This window comes from Carassius carassius, chromosome 43 (assembly GCF_963082965.1).
Source record: "Carassius carassius chromosome 43, fCarCar2.1, whole genome shotgun sequence".
NCBI classification, from domain to species: domain Eukaryota; kingdom Metazoa; phylum Chordata; class Actinopteri; order Cypriniformes; family Cyprinidae; genus Carassius; species Carassius carassius.
In genome coordinates, this window is record NC_081797.1 from 8,322,299 (window position 1) to 8,329,047 (window position 6,749).

The following is a 6,749-nucleotide window of genomic DNA, read 5'->3' on the forward strand; positions in this document are numbered from 1 at the left end:
CCTTCCTGCGGCTCGTCAGAGCCCCACTCAGCGAGGGAGACCGGTACGTCATCTGTGTCTCCTGCCTGGGTGAAGATCATGCAGCGCTCGCTCGCTGACGGCGGATGCCCCCACTGCGAGCTGTTGCCATGGTGACTCTGAGGACTCGCCTGGCCTTTTTCTCTGAGCCTGCATTCTCCGCTGTGCTGAGGCGCCGTAAAAGCATCGCTTCCAGCGGATTCCGGAACCGTCTTCAGCTCAACCGAGCTCGCCGGTTCGCCCTGCTTCACCGGCCCCCCCTGCATCGCTTCCCGGTGGGCAGCGCCCGCTGTTTGTCGGCGCGTCGTCCGAGGAAGTCGATCTCAGGGCCGCGTCGGGGGAAGAGGACATGCGCTCTCTGCTAGCTTCGGGCGAGCCAGCAGACGAGTTGACATCGAGAAGGAGCTGGGGCGAATGCTCGTGTTGGCCGCGATGAGTCTCGGCCGTGAGTGGTTTGCACCAGCGCCCCCCCTCTCGTTCCCGGCTGGATGGTATTTCCCTTTCGGATGAGCGTACTTCTCAAAGCCCGCCTCATTTCTTCCTGAGCTTCACGAAGAGGTGGCGAAGGCTTGGAACGCTCCATATCCAGCACGAACTCGTTCGTCTGTCTCACTAGCATTCTCCACACTGATGATGCTAAAAACAGGAACTACCACTCACTTCCGCCGGTGGAACAGGCGATAGCGACGCACCTTTGTCCGCCCTCTGCTGGACGGCGGCAAAAGCGATGTTGCCATCTAAAGCCTGCTGCATGACGCTGCGTCGGCACTACACATGATGGCTGCTTCATCGAAGCGCAGGTGTACGAGTTCCGCTGTGGCCGAGCTCTCAGCCAAGCGCGCCGCTGTTTCAGTTCCAGGAATTGTGACTGTCTCAGTGTTTTCTGCAATGCGCAAGCCTGCACAGTTGCCCGCTTGCCTGCACACAAAAGCCGTTATCACAACAGCTTCAGCAACGCAGCTCGAGACCCCCGTTCTTGCTCTACTGGCCGTCGCCCCGTGCCGCGGGGACCGCGGCAGAGGATTACGGTGAGGCCGGGAGCCCCGAAGCCATCCTAGGAAAGCCATCTACGCATGCTGCATGACGCTGCGTCGGCACTACACACGATGGCTGCTTCATCGAAGCGCCGGTGTACGAGTTCCGCTGTGGCCGGGCTCTCACCTAAGCGCACCGCTGTTTCAGTTTCCAGAGATTGTGACTGTTTCAGCGTTTTTTGCAATGCGCAAGCCTGTACGGTTGCCCGCTTGCCTGCACACGAAAACCGTTATCACGGCTACCCAGATATTTCCCGAAAAAGGTGTAATTTCTGGTGTCCCGGCCACGGCCGATGGTGCTATAAATGTAGTGACGATGCCCACTGCTCAGTGCCCATCTCCACATATAAGCACAGCCCTGCACACAGGGCTAGCGCACATAAGATCGACACAGATCGGTCGAGCGCGCCGCATAGTAAACGTGCCCACTTCCCAGTGCCCACATACACTATGTCACATACGGCGCGGGGCTTCTGTAAAAACGAGGCCCGTGCACGTACATTCTGCACAGGCAGACAGCGAGTTGAAAGTGGTAAAAGTGCACACATGCAGCCCACGGTTACTCGCAGATATATCGAGTCCCACGGGACCCACTCAGCCTCCCTCCAGTCGGTTAAGCGCCGGAACGGGGTCGAGGAAGAGCGATCTGCCCGCTGTGATCAGCGCGCTCCCCGCCTCAGATGCGCAGCACACTCGAGCGCCGCCGTTGCCCAGTCAACAGAGCGCGTTTCGCATCCAGCCCTTAGCCATTCATGCAGATGCATGGTCAGTGCTTCCAGGGGTTTCGGATTGGGTGCTAGGCATTATAAAGAGAGGCTACTCGCTACAGTTTTCTCGACGCCCACCGCGCTTTTCAGCGCGCGTCGAAACTACGGTCAAAACAGAAATAGCACGCATACTTCGGGCCGAAATATCAAAACTGTTGAGCAAAGGGGCTGTAGAGCCTGTGTCTCAAGCTCAAAGCAAGGGGGGGCTGTACAGCAGATACTTTCTGGTGCCCAAGAGAGACGGGGGTCTCAGGCCCATACTGGATCTAAGACAGCTGAACAAGGCATTGATGAAATGCAGTTTCAAAATGCTCACGACCAGGAAGCTCCTCACGCAGATTCGCAGAGGGGACTGGTTCATGTCAATAGATCTGAAGGACGCGTATTTTCAAATACAGATAGCGTCAAACCACAGGCGATATTTGAGATTCGCCTTCGAGGGCCAGGCATACCAGTTTGCAGTCCTGCCATTTGGCTTGTGCTCGCTGAGAGGAGCGAGCATGCAGCGCTCGCTCCTCTCAGACTCAGAGGCATACGAGTGCTGTATTATTTGGACGACTAGCTGGTTCTGGCCCGATCACGAGCGGAGCTCGTGGACCACAGAGCCATTTTACTCGATCACCTCGAGAAGCTCGGCCTCAGTGTCAATTGGGCGAAGAGTTCGCTGAACCCCAGTCAGACGATCCTGTTTCTGGGTATAGTTCTGAACTCGTGTTCCATGACGGCGCGGCTGTCACCACAGCGCGCGATGGGCATTCAGCGTGCAGCGAGTTCTTTCCGCTGTGGCGCGACTGTGTCGCTCTCCGGTTCTGCGGCTGGGCCTGCTCCGCATGCGCCCCCTGCAGTTCTGGCTGAAGGCTCGGGTGCCGCGCAGAGCGTGGGCGTCTGGCCGGCTGCATTTCAAGGTCGATCAGAGCTGTGTTGCGGCTCTAGCACCTTGGACAGCGAACGGCTGGTACCGATCAGGTGTAAGCCTGGGGACTTCCCCGAGTGTGAAAATGGTGTCGACGGACGCCTCCACTTCGGGATGGGGAGCGCTGCTCGAAGGCAGACCGTCCTTTGGCCTATGGTCAGAACGGGAAAAGCTCCATCATATCAACTGCCTGGAAATGCTGGCAGTGGAGAACGCGCTGACGCACTTTTGTCCCCATATCAAGGATCACCACGTCGTAGTCCGTTCGGACAACATGTCCGTGGTGTCCTACATAAATCGCCAGGGCGGTCTCAGGTCCCGAAACCTGTGCAGGCTGACGGAACGCCTCCTGATTTGGGCTCAGCGCAACGTGCGCTCGCTGAGAGCAGTGCATGTGCCTGGACTGCAGAATCTGGGTCCAGACAGGCTGTCCAGAGGCAATGTTCCTACGGGCGACTGGTCTCTACACCCGCAAACAGTCCGGCTGTTGTGGGAGAGATTTGGCATGGCGGAGGTGGCCCTCTTTGCGTCCCACAAAAACGCTCACTGCCCCGCGTTCTTTTCCAAGAATGAAAGCGCGCTGTCATGGAGATGGCCGTGCTGCCCGCTTTATGCGTTCCTTCCCGTCTCCCTCCTTCCGCAGGTGATAGAACGGGTGAGAGAAACGAGATGTTCAATACTGCTTGTAGCACCTCTTTGGAAGAACCAACCATGGTTCCCAGATTTGATGCAGTTAGCAGATGTCGCCCCGTGGCCGGTACCGTTGAGGAGAGACCTCCTCTCGCAGGCCAGGGGCTCGATTTGGCACCCTCAACCGGAGTTGTGGTCCCTCTATGTATGGGCACTCAACGGTTACCCGCTGATCTCGCAGTGGGAGTGCTAAATACCATCACTCAGGCTAGAGCTCCGTCGACACGACGTCTGTATGCCTCGAAGTGGTCGGTGTTCTCCAGCTGGTGCACAGCTTGAGGTTATTCACCCCTTAGTTGTGAGGTGACGGAGGTCCTCTCCTTCCTTCAGGAGCTGTTGGATAAGGGCAGAGCCCCATCCACGCTCAAAGTTTATGTGGCTGCCATCGCGGCGTTTTCTGAAACGGCGTCCGGTCAGTCAATAGGAAGGAATGATTTAGTCATCCGGTTCCTGAGAGGAGCTAGGAGGATGAATCCTCCCAGACCTCCGTCAGTCCCTATGTGGGACCTCGCGGCGGTTTTTGGAGGCCTTGAAGGGTCCCCCTTTCAAGCCTATCCAATCGATTAGCCTTCAGTATCTGTCGTTCAAGACAGTATTCTTGTTGGCTCTCGCTTCTGTGAAGCGTGTGGGTGATTTGCACGCGCTCTCGGTGAGCCAGTCGTGCTTGGAGTTTGGGCCCAATGACTCAAGAGTCATACTCAAACCTAGGCACGGTTATTTGCCGAAATCCCTCAACACACCTTTTTGGGCTCAGGTTATTGCCCTGTCTGCCCTGCCGGTGTCAGGGGAGGATGGAGACTCGAGTCTTCTTTGCCCTGTCAGGGTTTTAAGAGCTTATGTGTCTCGCTCTGCTGCCTTTCGGCAGACGGAGCAGCTATTTGTCTCATTCGGTGGGCGTTCCAAGGGAATGGCTGTTTCGAGACAGACTCTAACCAGATGGCTAGTTGACGCCATCCAACATAGCGTTAGCTTACGCTTCCAGGGGCCTTCAGTGCCCGTTGGGCGTCAGAGCACACTCCACAAGAGGCGTCACCTCGTCGACGGGACGGAGGGCTTTTTCCCTTTTCTGTCCTGGACTCTCTGTGAGTCCCTCAGGTGACTGTGCACTGTAAATCCTGGGCGTTGCTTCAGGTTATTGGTGTGTGATCCCTGCGCGCACGGCGTTTTACATTGGGTTCCCGTAGCATCTTAGCTAAGACGCAGTACGAGAGAGCTCTCGTAAGAGAACGTACTCGGTTACTAAACGTAACCTCGGTTCTCTCTAGAAGAGCGAACGAGTACTGCGTTCTCTGCCGTGCCCAAGATTCACTCTGGTTCGCTTCGGCGATGAAATAAATCAGGTGAGTCAGCCTTTTCGAGCTCCTTTTATAGGTTGGGCCACACCCGTTTCGGCGGGAAGTCCGCTTTACAAAAATACAAAATTAAGGATAATTTTTTGCTTCAGTATTTCGTGAAAAGAGACTTTTCCCGTAGCGTCTTAGCTAAGACGCAGTACTCGTTCGCTCTTCTAGAGAGAACCGAGGTTACGTTTAGTAACCGAGTACGTTCTCTGCTTTTCGTCTTCTGGGATCCAGTCCCTCGGTTCGGAGTGGATGTTTATTTCATCTTGGAGTTCCTGCATCTTTTCGGAGTGGATGTTTATCTGTCAGTGTGTTCCTCTTTGGATTGTGTTTGGAGATCTGCCCATTGTAGTCCCTGTGCTGCCAAGGACCAGCTGCACCAAGACTTTCCTGACCAATCATGTTGTACATTCTCTTTGAGAGTTTTGTCCTAAATAAAGGAATTATTCACTTGCAATTTAATCTCAAGTTATCTGTCCTGACACAGCATAGATGTGTATTTTTTATTTAATTTGACAAATGATTGAAGTATTTACGTTTAATATTGACTTCTAAATAATAATAATAAAAAAAGAATCAAAATGTATATAGTAGAGGATAAAATTTTAAATTTTATCATTTATATTTTATGGGATATCTTAACCCAAACACATAAAATATTTCAGTAAAAATGTCCAGTACACTTCAGAACACATTGATAGTTGTTTTAAGATTTTTTTTCCCTCATCCTATTTATGTTTTTCTTTAAAAACATTAACTTTTCTTTCAGATTAAAAAAATGAAAATATGCTTCAGAAAAGCAACAAAAATGTTATACTTTTTTTGGATCTTGTTATGTTCAGTAATAAATGTGAATTTCAAATACAGATTGCATATGTTCATGTACTTGCTGTATTCATTTTTTCATTAGTAATAAAGGACTCATTTAAATGTTTTATATGGTGTGTATTTCAAGAAAATGGATGGAAGTATTATATTATGATGTGTACACATCATGACCAAGACAGATTAAATGCTGTTTCTCCTGAAATTAACATTTACACAAATTTAACTGTGTTCATGTTAAATGTGTTTAAGGAAGCAAATATCACCATCAGAAGACACCTTTAGAAAATTACTTAAAAAAAAAAAACACTACAATGCAACCTCATATTTGTATAGACAAACACTTTTTTTTTTTTGATACAGCTGGTATGAAGAGAAAGATCACTTAAACAAAAATAAATAATTATTATAAAATATATATTCTAGAGTAATAAAAGTACAATAAACTTCCCTATAGAAATTGAAGAATGAGTAAAGCCTTTCCCATTAAATACTGTATAAATTTATAGATAATTTCCCCTTTCATTTCTATGGTCTGTCATGACTTGGTTACAGAGATGAACATGATGAAGAAGATATGAGATAATAAGAATAATAAACCTATAAGATAATGAACCATATAAAGTCTATAGAGACTGCTTTTACAAGAAAGAAGTCAGCAGAGTTATTGTGAATGAAATCAATTGTGCTGCATCATGAGTGTAAAAAAAAACAACCTTTTCTGACATTCATAACTTTTCCTAATTTTCACTTCTTTTTGTATTGTGTCACATTTGTGTCTCTTTATTGTAAAGCACTGAAAGTATATTTTGGTTCAGATCAGTTTTGCTAATCTCACTTTTGAGGAGGAATTTTAAGAGCTCAACATGAAAATTGCATCAGAGCAACAAACCAGGTGTCTTCACTTAGCATTTGATACATATTAGATTGCAATAAAATGATTTACTAATGAACAGGTGACTGAATAAACACACATAAAATGTATTCAATTAAATGTATAATAATTTATTTATTTGATTTTTTTTGGTTTCATGTTTATTTACTAAATGTTTTGTATCACACCTCATAAATAAAATTAAAGTAACTTTAAATACAATCTAAATAAAGAATAAATACTAAATCTATAAAAGAAAAAAAAAATGACGATAATTTCATTAATTTA